At 43.8% G+C, this 16,200-nt stretch overlaps 1 pseudogene; it reads left to right on the top strand.

Moving 5' to 3' along the window:
* Positions 1-5,221: 5,221 nt before the first annotated feature.
* On the top strand, positions 5,222-5,339 carry LOC124546161 (annotated as a pseudogene).
* Positions 5,340-16,200: the final 10,861 nt, after the last annotated feature.

Below are 16,200 nucleotides of genomic sequence, written 5' to 3'. Positions count from 1 at the left end.
CGATACTTGAAAAGAGGGTGGACAAGCATAGTGTAAGCAGTCTCTTTAGTAGACCTGCTGCATTTTTCAAATGTTCTGGCACTAAATCGCAGTGTTTGGTTTACTTTGCCCACACCATGGTGTATGTAATCGTTCCATTTTTATTTATTTGTAATTTTTATCCTTAAGCGATAAATTGAATTTTCAGCCATTATACTTGTGTATTTTGTCGTGTAACCGAAATTTAGCGGATTCCTTTTATTACTCACGTGAATGACTTTACACTTCTCATTATTTAGAGTCTTTTTCCACTTTTCGCACCATACAGATACCTTGTCTAAATCTTTTTCATTGGTTTTGATCACCTGATGACTGTACAAGACGATAAATGACAGCATCATCTGCAAACAGTCTAAGAGAGCTGCTCAGATTGTCACCTAAATCGTTTATGCTGATCAGCAACAGCAGAGGGCCTATAATATTTCCTTGGGGAACGCCGGATATTACTACCGTTTTACTCGATGACATACCATCAGTTACTATAAATTGTGACCTTGCTGGCAGGAAATCAAGTACCCAGGCGCGCAATTGAGACGATGCGTCCACAGACGGTCGGTGAGGTGAGGATATCATCTGTAATGCCCCAGGGAAGTGTGGTAGGTCCGCTGTTGTTTTCTATCTACATAAATGATCTTTTGGATAGGGTGGATAGCAATGTGCAGCTGTTTGCTGATGATGCTGTGGTGTACGGGAAGGTGTGACTGTAAGAGGATACAAGATGACTTGGACAGGATTTGTGACTGGTGTAAAGAATGGCAGCTAACTCTAAATGTAGATAAATGTAAATTAATGCAGATGAATAGGAAAAAGAATCATGTAATGTCTGAATACTCCATTAGTAGTGTAGCGTTTGATACAGTCACGTCGATTAAATATTTGGCCGTAACATTACAGAGCGATATGATGTGGGACAAGTATGTAATGGCAGTTGTGGGGAAGGCGGATAGTCGTCTTCGGCTCATTGGTAGAATTTTGGGAAGGTGTGGTTCATCTGTAAAGGAGACCGCTTATAAAACACTAATACGACCTATTCTTGAGTACTGCTCGAGCGTTTGGGATCCCTATGAGGTCGGATTGAGGGAGGACACAGAAGCAATTCAGAGGCGGGCTGCTAGTTTTGTTACTGGTAGGATTGATCATCACGCGAGTGTTACGGAAATGCTTCAGGAACTCGGGTGGGAGTCTCTAGAGGAAAGGAGGCGTTCTTTTCGTGAATCACTACTAAGGAAATTTAGAGAACCAGCATTTGAGGCTGACTGCAGTACAATTTTACTGCCGCCAACTTACATTTCGCGGAAAGACCACAAAGATAAGAGAAATTAGGGCTCGTACAGAGGCATATAGGCAGTCATTTTTCCCTCGTTCTGTTTGGGAGTGGAACAGGGAGAGAAGATGCTACTTGAGGTACGAGGTACCCTCCACCACGCACCGCATGGTGGATTGCGGAGTATGTATGTAGATGTAGACACTTCGTGTCCTATCCTTAGCAAATTCAGCTTGTGATCCATGTCAGCCTTCCTTCCTTCGCACTTGGGCAGCAGCGGAAGTGCGCTCGGTCCAGCCCACTGTGTTTCTGCGGTACCACTTGCTGGGGCCCGCTGCAGCACGCACGGTACCCGACCAGCACCTTGCGGGCGGGCGGTGTTCACGCAAGGCGGCGACTTAAAAGGCGGGACCAGTGTCCGCCAAGGCGAGCGCCGCCGTCACATGTGGCAACCTGTCGCCGACACCTGGGCCCCTTTCTCGTAAGCGCCGCCACGCGACTGTCTTGGGTATCTGTTACGCAGATTACACAGTCAGAGCAGCGGCTTTCGTTACACAATAAAAGGTTTCTCTCAGTTTCTCGAAAACAGATATGTGTATATCACGCGTGCGTGCACGCACCATTGTGTGTGTGTGTGTGTGTGTGTGTGTGTGTGTGTGTGTGTGTGTTAATTCTTGAGCTTTTTTCATTTCGTTAGTGCTTCTCTTGCCATGCAGGTTTCTCGAGCAAGTTGTAATTTCGCGTGCGCGCACGCACCATTGTGTGTGTGTGTGTGTGTGTTAATTCTTGAGCTTTTTTTCATTTCGTTAGTTCTTCTCTTGCCATGCAGGTTTCTCGAGCAAGTTGTAATTTCTCCTAGGTATTTAAATCTGTTTTTACTTCTCTGTTATTTACTGTTATGTGGTTACTCACTAGTGGATTTGCTACCGTTATCTCAGTCTTTTCGAATGGTATCTGGAGTTTCCAGAACGAAATTTTCACTCTGCAGCGGAGTGGGCGCTGGTATGAAACTTCCTGCCAGATTAAAACTGTGTGCCGGAGCGAGATTCGAACTTAGGACCTTTGCCTTTCGCGGTCAAGTGCTCTACCAACTGAGCTATCCAAGCACGACTCACGCCCCGTCCTCACAGCTTCAATTCCGCCAGTACCTCGTCTCCTACCTTCCAAACTCTCCTGCAAACTTTACAGAACTAGCACTCCTGGAAGAAAGGATATTGCGAAGACGTGGCTTAGCCTTTGGTATCTGGAGTCCTAATTTTTGTGCTATATTTTGGAGACTTTTTATTTGATTTCTGGTTTCCTGATTGTTATTCTTTGATAACGCTGAGGCATATGCGAATCCCTGTCAAATTATTTCTTATCTTTCGTAGTTCCAGTTCTTATATTTTTGAGGATTTTCCTTGTACCATTCCCTCATCACGTACTCCAGAACGCAGTTGAAAAATAATGGCAATAAACCAGCTTCCTGACTTAATCGTCTTTTAATCTTAAATGGCACAGATATTTCTCCTCTCAACTTTACTTTAGATATGGTGTTTTTTAGAGTTAAGTTGTTTTTAATAACGTGGGATGGAGACCGAATGTCCTTAGTACCTTCGATACTGAAGATCTATGGATACAATCATAAACTTTTTGAAGTCTACAGAATTTATGGCTTGTTGTTTTTCTCTTCTTTTGTAATAATTCATTACCAATTCCAAAGTGATTACCTGTTTTTGCAGCTTCTCCAGGGTATAAATCCTCCTCCTTATGCTCCTAGTTCCACTTCAAGTTGCTCTGAAGATCATAATGAGAAAAAAATATTGTTATAAAGGGCAGTTAAATGAAAAAGAGACAGCTGGAAAAAGTTAGTAAACTGTTAATTATTTCAAAAGTAGTCGCCATGATTGTTAACACAGCTATTGCACTGTGAGACATGATGATCAGTGCCTTCATGGAAAATTGTGGTTGCGTAGGGCACCATAATTAGAACGAGGAGCGCACGTCTTCTTCCGCAGCAAATCGATAGCGACGAATGTCTTTCGTCAGGGTCCACATATTGTCAAGGTTATAGTGTTTGGAAATTCCCATTACGAACTCCTATGGCTTATAGAGGGCAGTGAGTGCACAATATTTTGAATAGAAATCCATGTCCGGAAACGTCATCCAACGACGCTATAGAGCATCAAAGTAGTAAGCTCGGGCGCCTGTAAATGTGCGTATTTACAAAGTGATTCCGTGATGATGTTACAAACTTTCGAGGAAAGGAAACGAACGAGTCGAAAGTTACAAGCAAAAACAGTGGTATACGTGTACTGGTAATGTTGCTGTGGAGTGTGGACAAAAACAAGGAAAACATGTCTGTCAAATATGGGCTCTAAAATGCATACCCGAGGAACTAAGAGCATTTGTTCATCTTCGCTACTGTGAAACCATCTCCTCTGTTGAGCAAGTGCTCGTAGCCCTTAAGGTATGCATTTTAGAGCCCATGACTAATGTTTTCCTTGCGCTTGTCTACGCTACCACGTCTAAAAGTTTTCTCCCCTACAGTCTTATCAACAACAGTACCAGTACATGAATACCACAGTCAGAGGATTCAGAACGGTTTTCGCTTATAAATTTCGACACGTTCCGATCCTTCTTCATCATCTTAAAAAGTTTGTAACATCATCACGGAATCACTTGAATCACGGCGCGTGTAACTTTGGCACTCTGTGATATCGTTGAATGACGTTTCCGAACATGAGTTCCTGTTCAAAATATTGTGTACTCACTCCCCCATACAAGTCCCAAAAGTTTTTCAAGGGATTTTGGAACTCTCTCTGTGTCTTGACACAGCATAAAGCAAGGCACGCAAATCACCATTCATCCAATATTTGAGAATGACAGCACTTTCTGCCTTCCAAGAAACTTTACACATAAATTTAAACTTTCGCGGAAGTTTTTCTCGCTAACATCCGTAGATAATAAGAAAGAAATACGGTTTATCGCTTACTAAATGTTCATTGTTCATGCGGAAACTCTTTTATGCGCGGGAGCTCGATTCCGTAAGCAATCAGAGCGGGAGTGGTGGGGAGGGAGGGGGAGGGGGAGGGGGGGGGGGAGAGGAGGAGATATAGTCACTGTTATTAAAGTAAGTACTCTGAGATCAGGAACTAAATAGTGAATGCGTGTTCAATGTTTGGATGTTGTGCTCGTGGTTTTACTTCTTTCGTGCACAGTGGCACCTTTCCTTCGCAGAGTGTGTGAGCTGTCGTAAGTACAGGTGCCTATAATTGGAACGCGTACTGTATGTGTTCTGTGATGATGCAAGAAGAGGAGGGTGAAACACGATACCGGCACATACGTTACTTCTCTTAAATAACACCAAGGGGACAACAGAAATTAAGGTCAGCATCTGACGTATGGATCACCATAAACAGCGCCAGACGGAAAAGTATGGAATTTACGCCAAGACACTGACGTAAAATCTAATGGCCAAAAACTACACTCCTCTCCTTGTCGACGTAACAATTGCCCATTACCTCCGAGTCGGAAGCCACCGCCCAAGCGCTCTTCCGTTGCTGAAAACGATACGTAAGTTAGTTACAGCTCACGCTCAGAGGAATTGTTCAAAATGACTACTGCCAAAGCGTGCATTACAGTATAACTAAATGGAACGATTGACCTGTAGGTTCATAATCATACGACACCGTTGCTTGCACAGGTTGTGCACGACAGCGGTGAGATTTCTGCCCCACAGGATCGATCATGATATTCTCAAATCCTCCTGCGCTTTCAGTTCCTTGTGGAAAACATTGCCTAGAGCTGTGACTTGAACAGCTCAAAGTAAGGTACACAAATTTACTGAGTTCGGAAGACGCGCCTGTTCCTGAAATTCTCTCTGTACATTCGTTCGGGTTTCGGGGCTCTACATAGCGCTCTGCCGTATTTCAGAAGGCCAACGGCCTTTCCGCAGTGGTAACACCGGTTCCCGTCAGATCACCGAAGCTAAGCGCTGTCGGGTTGGGCAAGCATTTGGATGGGTGACCATCCAGCCTGCCGAGCGCTGTTGGCAAGCGGGGTACACTCAGCCCTTGTGAGGCAAACTGAGGAGTTACCTGATTGAGAAGTAGCGGCTACAGTCTCATAAACTGACATACGGCCGGGAGAACGGTGTGCTGACCACATGCCACTCCGTATCCGCATCCAGTGACGCCAGTCGCTGAGGATAACACGGCTGCCAGTCGGTATCGTAGAGCCTTCCAATGTTGGTTTGGACGGAGTTTAGTTTTTCTATTTCAAAAGCATGTCCTTTTATAACGAGCAATGCTCCATGTTCGACAACAGTTGTAAACAGTGCTAATTTTCGCCGTGGACACACAACACCATTGTTTCTCTTGGTAGCGGCACCGTCATTGGCGCGAGAGGTATGATTTCTAGTATTGGAACATGTGCACCGTTCGCATTGCTCGTTCAAGACATCGCGTCACCTGAAATATTCATTTCGAGCCATTAGCTTCTCACCTGAAAATACAATTCTACTTGTTCCTTTTTTTAAAATTTTGTGATAAGTGCTATGGGACCAAACTGCTGAGGTCATCGGTCCCTAGGCTTACACACTACTTAATCTAACTTAAACTAAGGACAACATACACACACACACACACACACACACACACACACACACACACACACACACACACGCCCGAGGGAGGACTCGAGCCTCCAACGGGGGTAGCCGCGAGAACCGCGGCAAGCCGCCGTGGACCGCACGGCTACCCCGCGAGGCGAAAATACAGTTAGAATGCTCTGTAGGAAAGGGATTCTAAAGTTTTGAGACTCCCTGTGTGTTCTTCCTCTTGTTTCTTTCGTAGCATTGTTCCTGTCGTAGGGGATCCGCTGTTCTCATAGTTTGGGAAATTTATTTTCGTAATAAGGAAAACAAACCGGCTTTGATCACGAACAGTGATGCATTTTGAGGCCTGGGGGCTCATCTTCAGTTGCCTGATTAGACTACATCGTTTAGTGAGTTTAAATTACTACTGATCATGTTAACAGTACATACAAAACTAAGACAAAAACGAAAAATTGCTTTGCTGTTTCAAGCAATAGTTGTATATTTTCTAAACACAGTATGTATAATACAAGCGGCAGTCAGACGAAAACGAGACAGATGGAGAAAACGTTAAGTAAACTGTTCATTATTTCAAAACTAATCGCCATAACTGTTAATACATTTATCCCAATGTGAGACAAGACGGTCAGCACCTTCACGGATAAAGGTTGGCAAGGTTGTTACGACTACGCTGCAGAAGTTTTCTGGGAAGCCCTTACACAAATTTCATTCAGTCCTGATCCTTCCCATTGGGATTTCCATTGTTTTTAGAGCCCGGAAGAAAGACATGCGCAGCCGTCCATTTGCTTTGGACGAAGAGGTGCATGCCTGGGTACAATCATGGTTCCGTAGGCAATCTCTAACTTTTTTCCATGAAAACAAGACAGAAGGAAACAAAAATGAGTGAACCTTTATAAATGTATTTACTGTACATACATACACACTTTTCGTCATACAGCAAATTTGTAGACAATTTTCAAACAAATCAAAGAATACCTTAATATAAAAACTTTATATTTCTACAGATACAAAGGTGTTAGCATTTCTAATGTTATAGACAAATGTTATGTCATTATCTATACATAGAAGACATTTGCAAAACAGTTATTTCTGCTAATTGTTACCTGTTGCCGTTCCTGTCAGCGCGGTCATCAGTTAACATAGGGGACAGAAGTCGTGTACATCGAGTAAACTTGGCTACGTTTGTTCACGTATTTTTAATGTTTATGTATGGTTATAAAATTTTCTCAAGCGGCCAGTCGCTTCAGGTGGTTGTACACTGTGGAAAAGAATGCAGCACCCACAAGGGCAAAGTCATTTTACTAACAAGTATATGACAGGCAGATCATCCCTGTAGGACTATATGGTAACAAATTCATACGAAATGAAACACACAATCATAGTAAAGGGTACCCAAACAATCCATGAATACCAAGTGTACACTTCTGTGGCCCCATCACAGGCGCATATTCTAGCATACAAATGTCCATAAAATGTGCCGAATAACATCCTGCAATACAGTGTCCCAAGTACCTTGCACCTTTCGTTGTATTTCGCCAATTGGAGAATGAGGTATTTTCCACTTCACCATGACCCATACATGTCCAGTTGGTGAGAGAGCGAATATTTTTGCTGACCAAGGCAGTCTTTTACACTCCGAAGAGTACGTTGAGCGGCAACAGCCTTATGTGGACGTGCATTGTCCAGCTGAAAATGCTGATCACCTTCCTTTCGAGAAAATGGCATTAGCACGCAGAAATTCCTAATGTGACCCCGAGCTGTAACTGTTAACTTCCCACACTATGATGCCGGGGGTACTCCAGGTCTACGCCGTACAGGTGCACGTCCATCACTAGTACACGAGGTCTGTTCAAAAAATTCCGGAACTTCCGCCACAAAACTTTCCTGTGCTTTCCTTTCACCTACAGTGCATAGTCTCCTTCGAAAAACCCTCGTACACAATTGATACACCACTCCCAACGCCGTTTCCGCTTCCGGAAGCAATCTTGGTATGCCTCTTGCTGGATCGCGCCACCGGCCATCTGCGAATTTTCTTTTATCTCTTCTGTCGTTGCAAATCCTTTTAACTTTGGAAGTAAAGAAAAGTCCGCAGGGGCAGGTCTGGAGAGTATGGATGAGGCAGCACAGTAACTTCGTTTTTTGTGCAGTAGTCACACACCAACATGGATGAATGTGCGGGTGCGTTATCGTGCTGCAAGAGCCATGAATTGTCTCGCCACATTTCAGGCCGTTTCCTTCTCACATTTACTCATAGGCATCGCAACACATCCAGATAGTACCATCGATTAACAGTTTGTCCCTGTGGCACGATTTCATGATGAACTAATCTTTCAAAGTTAAAAAAAAAACTATCAGCACGGCTGTGAAATTTAACCGGACCTGACGAGCTTTTTTTGGTCTTGGAGAACGTTGCCGAACCTATTGTGAAGCCTGAACCTTGGTCTCAAAATCATAACCGTAGACCCATGATCCATCACCAGTTCTGATTCTCTGAAGGAACATCTGGTTCTCATTTGCTCAATCTAAAAGCTCTTCACAGATTGCGAGGCGAAGGTCTTTCTGCTCTTAACTCATCAGTCATGGGTCGAACTTGGCGCCAACACAATGCATTACGAGATACTGTGTCAGGATTTCATGCCATGATCGAAGTGAAATGTTACATTATTGTGCAATCCCTCGCACAGTCAGTCTTCGATTGGCACGCACAATTTCGTTGATGTTGCTGACATGAGCGTCGCCGGTACACTCCTGTCCGGTCATTTTCAAACCGTGTGAACCATCCGTAACGGCTAGTACGGCTTAAGCACTCACAGCCTTAGGCTTGCTGCATCATTTGGTGTGTCTCTTAAGGTTTTCTTGAGTTCCACGCAAAATTTAATGCAGAAGACTTGCTTCTCTAACTGTTCCATCTCTAAATTCTCACACTGTGCGACACAACATTCTATTCAGTACAGCACTGAACAATAAATAACAGGCATACAACAATGAAACTTCCGGAAATTACACACTAAACACAGGCTTGTGCAGTGATGCCAACTGCAGTTCGCTCCAACACAACATTGGCGCGAAATTACGAATGTTCCGGAATTTTTTCAACAGACCTCGTACAGAACCTACTCTCATCAATGACGACGACAGAACGCCATTCCAGACTCACTTTGTCTACTCGCATAAGAGATGCTGTAAGGAAATGGTGGGGAAGTATAGTGTGCCTTCGAAATGAAAAATGAGCTTTCCCCTGATGTTTTCGGAAGAACGCTACAGCTGCCGTACAGAATAATAACAATTTTACCCTCTAGCAGTGCAGGAGAATGTGCAGAGATTCACGTCGAGTATATCCGTATGTATTTCATAGGTTAGTGTTATTAATGTCTCAAGTCGTCTATAAAGCACTTTGTGGAAAATAAACACCCCAATGACATGTCTGCGGTTTGCATCGCCAGTGGTCGTCAGATGCGGTTCGGAAGGTCGGCGTAACTTCGTGAAACACCGCGTAGTTGCTTCTTGTGACGTAGCGGGGTAGATTGAGTGGGGAGTCACTTTTTCAGTTTACAGTTCTATGAAGGGGGGAGTTGCATCATTACAGTTTAGCGACCTACCTTCCCTCGCGTTTCTGCCCTCCACCTCCTCCTCGGGGACCCCTCGCCCGATCCACACTTTTACAAACCCAGCAAACGATTCACACGGCTCTAATGCAAATAGACGTGGTATTTCTTCTTGACCCACATCATTTGACAATAAGCATAAATTTAATATCATCTAAATTCAGTTGTTTTTTGTAATTTGCCGTTTTTACATCACCAGCAAAGCTGAAAATGTTAGTACTAGAGAAAAAAATCAATGGGAACCTTTTTTTAGGAAATTTAATTTTGTACTGAGAAACAGTTTTCCTAGCATCCACGGTTTTACGTTATTCAAGAAAAACTTAAAGAAGTGACGGTCCTACCCCTCCTCCTCCCCCTCCCACTCCCCCTCAATCCCACCGGTGAGGATTTTCAGAATGTGCCTCGTGGAACTTCTTCCTATCATTTTGAAATACACGATTTTTCCGCTATTCGACCTCTTTTGGTCTTCATTTACAGAGCTCTAGACCAAAGTACTATATAGTTGCAACTGTAAAGATGAGTACACGGGCGCACCACGAGAAAAAGTAAAGCGGAAATCAATACTGAAATCCCCCTCGTATAAAGGAGAGTTAAAACAAAATGAACTGAGTTTCTCTTGTTTTAGGGATGAAAAATCTTAAATATTGATTGAAGTAATGGTGATATAACATTTGTTTCTTCTTCATTTCTTCATTTCATTAGGCTTCGAAGTAGCATTTTACGTCTGGAAACCCTCAAACTTGTGGAACTACATCTACATGGTTACTCTGCTATTCACACTTAAGTACCTGGCAGAGTGTTCATCGAACCATTTTCATACTACTTCTCTACCATTCCACTCTCGAACGTCGCTGAGCAAAAGGAACACCTAAATCTTTCCGTTCGAGCTCAGATTTCTCTTATTTTATTATGATGATCATTCCTTCCTACGTAGGTGAGTGTCAACAAAATATTTTCGCAGTCGGAAGAGAAAGTTGGTGATTGAAATTTCATAAAAAGATCTCGTTGCAAAGAAAACCGCCTTTGTTTCAGTGACTGCCACCCCAACTCGCGTATCATATCAGTGACACTTTCATCCCTTTTACGCGATAACACCAAACGAGCTGCCCTTCTCTGCACTTTTTCGATATCCTCCGTCAATCCTACCTGGTAAGGATGCCACACCGCGCAGCAATATTCCAGCAGAGGACGGACAAGTGTAATGTAGGCTGTCTCTTTAGTTGGTTTGTCACATCTTATGTGTGTTCTGCCAACAAAGCGCAGTCTTTGTTTCGGCTTCCCCACAATATTATCTACGTGCTCTTTCCAATTTAAATTTCTCGTAATTGTAATTCCTTGGTATTTAGTCGAATTGACAGCCCTTAGATTTGTGCGATTTATCGTATACGCAAAATGTATTGGATTTCTTTTAGTACCTAAGTGGATGACCTCGCACTTTTCTATGTTTAGTGCCAATTGCCACTTTTCGCACCATACAGAAATTCTCTCCAGATCATTTTATCATTGGAATTGATCGTCTGAGGATTTTACTACGTGGTAAATTACAGCGTCATCTCCAAACAATCTAAGGGGGCTGCTCAGATTAAGACCTAGATCATTTATGTAAATTCAGCAGAGGGCCCATGACACTACCTTGCGGAACGCCAGATATCACTTCTGTTCTACTCGATGATTTACTGTCTATAACTACGAACTGTGACGACTCTGAGAGAAAATCACAAATCCAGTCACACAACTGAGACTATACTCCATATGAACGCAATTTGATTAATGGTCGTTTGTGAGGAATGGTATCAAAATCCTTCTGGAAATCTAGGAATATAGAAACGATCTGAGATCCCTTGTCGACATCACTCATTATTTCATGGAAATAAAGAGCTAGCTGTGTTGCACAAGGACGATATTTTCTGAATCCATGTTGGTTATTTGTCAATAAGTCATTTTCTTCAAAGTGATTCGTAATGTTCAAGTACAGTATATGCTCCAAAATCCTACTGCAAATTGAGGTCAGTGATATGGGTCTGTAATTCAATGGGTTACTCTTATTTCCTTTCTTGAATGTTGGTGTGACCTGTGCTACTTTCCAGTCTTTAGGAACAGACTGTCAGGTAATACGTAAGGAGTTGTGGGACGTGTCTTGACACAGGTACTGGGGTTGATTCACTATTTGCCGATGTGTTCAGAGATGAACAAAATAATTTTGGATGTCTGAGGAGCAGTGGGCAGAATGAAATATACATGTCCGGCAAACCATTCGCTGCTGTTACCCTTGGACTTCAGGAAATTTCGCCAGATGGGCTTTAAAATGTACGTATTTCATTCATGAGTGGTGCGGTGTAGTTCACGAGTACTCTTTCATGTCCAGTTGCATACGATGATATCCTCTTTGTCCAGAAACTTGCCTGGTGTTAACTAAGTAAGTCGGTGGTGATCGCAAAGTGAATTTGGTAGGAGACTGATCATGTGCCTTCTCTCCTTTAGTTCCCGTACCCATACGAAAATGTTGCTGTGTTTATCTTTTTGGCGTAATTGTGTCTTTGATCTTAATGTTTCAAGAAGGAACCTGTACAGTAATGAAGAAACAGTTGAGGGTGCTGGAGACATTTATGTATACGGAGCAAGGATGGTTTGCAGGTGTTCAGGAAGAATCCGCAGGACTTAAAGCGTCATTTCGTCACTGTGGAAGAAACCTGGATACATTACTATACTCCTAAAATCAAACAACAGTCTTAACAATGGGTTACCAAGGGAGAATCTGCACCAAAAAAGGCGAAAGCCAGTCCTTCAGCCGGAAAGGTTATGGCGACTGTCCTTTGGGATTAGCAAGGGATAATCCTCATCGACTATCTGGAAAAGAGTAAAACTATTACAGATGTACATTAGTCATCGTTATTGGACCGTTTGAAAAGCGAGCTGCAATAAAAACGACGGCGATTGGACCGCAAAAAAGTCCTTTTCCATCACTACAGTGCACCAGCACACACCTCAGCAGTTGTGGTCGCAAAATTAATGGAAATAGGATTCCAATTCGTCTCACATCCCCCCTGTTCTCCAGACTTGGCTCCCTCGGACTACTATTTGTTCCTCAATTTGAAGAAATGGCTGGCAGAACAAATATTTTATTCAAACGAGGAGGTGACTGCAGCAACTTATAGCTAATCTGAAGACTTGGACAATTCCTATTATTCGGAAGGGATCAACAAATTAGAACAGCGTTGGACGAAGTGTGTAAGTCTAAAAGGAGATTATGCCGAAAAATAAAAAAGGTTTACCCCAAACACGTAAGTAGTTTCTATTTCTGCACGGACTTTTCAAACGCCCCTCGTATGCTGGCATTACCTTTCGCTGAAGGTAATTAGGTAAGAGGTCTCGTTGAAGGGTTCTCGACCGAGAGGATCTAATTAAGAGGCGTGCACGCAACTCTACTTGTCGGGCGGAAAATGTAGCTGGTAGCGGGTGCTTCCGGCGCCCGCGCAGTGGTTGCGTGCTTCGCGCTGCTGTTCGCACGCCACTCTCCGGTTGGACACGCACGCCACCGCCGCATCGACCGAACCCCGTGGCTGCCCTATCCAGTCCAGTCCAGTCCAGCTCCAGGACGATGTGCGCCGGCGTCATGTGAGCGCTGTCACCGCCACTATTTTTCGGCCTCAAATAAATGTTCAAATCTGTGTGAAATCTTATGGGACTTAACTGCTAAGGTCATCAGTCCCTAAGCTTACACACTACTTAACCTAAATTATCCTAAGGACAAGCACACACACCCATACCCGAGGGAGGACTCGAACCTCCGCCGGGACCAGCCGCACAGTCCATGACTGCAGCGTATCAGACCGCTCAGCTAATACCGCGCTGCTTTTCGGCCTCAATTACGTAGTATGTGCTGTCAAATGGTTCAAATGGCTCTGAGCACTACGGGACTCAACATCTTAGGTCATAAGTCCCCTAGAACTTAGAAATACTTAAACCTAACTAACCTAAGGACATCACACACACCCATGCCCGAGGCAGGATTCGAACCTGCGACCGTAGCAGTCCCGCGGTTCCGGACTGCAGCGCCAGAACCGCACGGCTGCCACGGCCGGCGTATGTGCTGTCACTCCTGACGTTACTTCAGCACTACGAACTACGTTTCTGCTCAAGAAAATGAAGGAGCAGAAAATACTTTGTTTTCGATAGTCTCTTAGCAGTCGAAGCTCTGGAGTCTAACTTGTTAGCTCTGCATGAACTTCTAATGGAAGTCGTTAATTCCAGTAAATTATGACATGACTGCTAGTGTCAGTAATCGTCAAGATTTATTCATCTTGCTGCACATACTGAGTGGTTACAATTAATTTGAGGATATTCCGAGTTCTGCCGTGAGGGCTGTATACGTTTCAGGAAGCTGAAACACCGTACGTATGTCCATTAATCGGTGTGATGAAAAAATAATAGTGGAACTTTCTGCAAACAGGTGAAGGTATGGAGCTGTGAGCAGTCAGAATGTGATTGAAGGAAAAGGGGAGGAACGATCAAAACACATGATAACGGTAATTCTGCCACGTTTATTAAGAAATGATCACAAGTGACAACATGCATTAAACATGATCTCCCCACCCAGAAACATGCTGCATCCGTAACAAAAAATGGTTCAAATGGTTCTGAGCACTATGGGACTTAACATCTGAGGTCATCAGTCCCCTAGAACTTAGAACTACTTAAACCTAACTAATCTAAGGACATCACACACATCCATGCCCGAGGTAGGATTCGAACCTGCGTCAGTAGCAGTCGCGCGGTTCCGGACTGCAGCTCCTAGAACCGCTCGGCCACCGCGGCCGGCCATCCGTAACACGGCATGGTCGACGAGTGCACGCAGAATATTCGATGTAATCAGAGTGTTATGTCATCGTATGCTACCCTTCAGACCAGGAAGAGTCCAGATACATCCATGGCAGAAACGGTATTTCATATATCCCCAAAAACAGAAATGACATGGATTGAGGTCGGGGGTTCGGAAAGACCAAAAATCTTGAAATTGCATAGAGCTGATGCAGTCGTTACCGAATATTTCTCGAAGCAGATCTTTCACCTGGCAAGCGACATGTGGTGTCTTGCCATCTTGCATGAAAATAGTAGTGTGGATTCAGTGGCGTTCTCGCAAACTGGAATCCCGTGTTGCACAAGGCGGTCCTTAAGTCACAGTTTCACTAAGAAACCCGCGAGGTGTCATCTTCTCGAAGAAAAGCGGACAGAGAATGAAAGAGCTTGTGAAACGACACCACATAGTCACAAAGGCGAGCGTAAATCATGTTCCCGCACAACATGTGGCGGAATAGTAGTATTGTGCATTCATGGCATCGTACAGAGTAAAATGTGCCATGTCTGTTCAAAGAATATTCACCGGGCACACCAGCGTGTCTCGTAGGAGGAGAGCTTCTGGTGCAGTTGACTGAAATCTATTTCTCTGATGTGGAGCAGAAACCCCGAGCTCTGCTTTGGCGCTAGGACAGTAGATTTAGTAAAAAATGGTTCAAATGGCTCTGAGCACTATGGGACTCAACTGCTGAGGTCATTAGTGCCCTAGAACTTAGAACTAGTTAAACCTAACTAACCTAAGGACATCACAAACATCCATGCCCGAGGCAGGATTCGAACCTGCGACCGTAGCGGTCTTGCGGTTCCAGACTGCAGCGCCTTTAACCGCACGGCAACTTCGGCCGGCGTAGATTTAGTCCCTCGGTTTGTTGCGCATGCCTATGTATACACACAGTGCATCGTACAAACACACGTTACGACGAACCTCACGGCGCAGACACATCGTTGACGCGTTAAGCCGAGGAAAGAGAAAGCGCACCTTAGTATTTCGATATGTTCTTTCAGCATCCATTAAAATGGGTCGCAATGATTGACTTCGAACTAATTATTAGATGAAAAAAGAAAATCGTATGAAACACAGCTTGCATAATTGGCGATCATTGCAGGTGAACAGAAATACATCGGAATGCATCATCGTTGGAAATTCGCAACGAAATGCATACACACTGGAGCACGTTACATTGTATAAGTGATTAGGGGTAACACCAAGAAGCGGTGTGATAAATGCTGAAAACGGGAAATAAGTGATAGGGAAGGCGAATAAGAGATTAGTTGGAGCGGTTCTGGGATAATGCAGTACATTAGTAAAGGAAATCCGATGCCGTACCAGCTCTAGAGCGCTGTCCTATCAAGTAGACACGAAGTAGAAATCGAACAAGTTCATACACATGTTGGGGAGGGGGAACGACTTAGATAAGAATCTTCGGAAGAAAACGACATTGTTCTCACTAAAAGAGCCAGTAATCGATGAATCATTCGCGCCAATTCTGTAGGGACCATGACAGTAAGAAAAAAAGAGTAATGTTTCTTCAGTTTATAGCAATATTGACTTTTAATCGACCGTGCCTGTTTCAGAAATTTAGAAAAGTGTCTCAGACACCGCTACCACTTACAATTTTTTTGACTTATTTTAAAAATATTCATTCTCAACATTCTGAGCGAATGATTTGGCCACCCAGATCGCCCCACATGAAATCCGTCGAACATTTATGGGACATAATAGAGAGATCAGTTCGCGCACAGAATCCTGCACCGACAACACTTTCGCAATTATAGACGGATATAGAGGAGGGATGTCTCAGTATTTGTGCAGGGAACTTTCTGAGACTTGTAGCGTCCAT

This window comes from Schistocerca americana, chromosome 8 (genome assembly GCF_021461395.2).
Source record: "Schistocerca americana isolate TAMUIC-IGC-003095 chromosome 8, iqSchAmer2.1, whole genome shotgun sequence".
Classification (NCBI taxonomy): Eukaryota; Metazoa; Arthropoda; class Insecta; order Orthoptera; family Acrididae; genus Schistocerca; species Schistocerca americana.
Note: the sequence above shows the minus strand (reverse complement) of the source record. Positions and strands in the feature narration are given on the sequence as shown.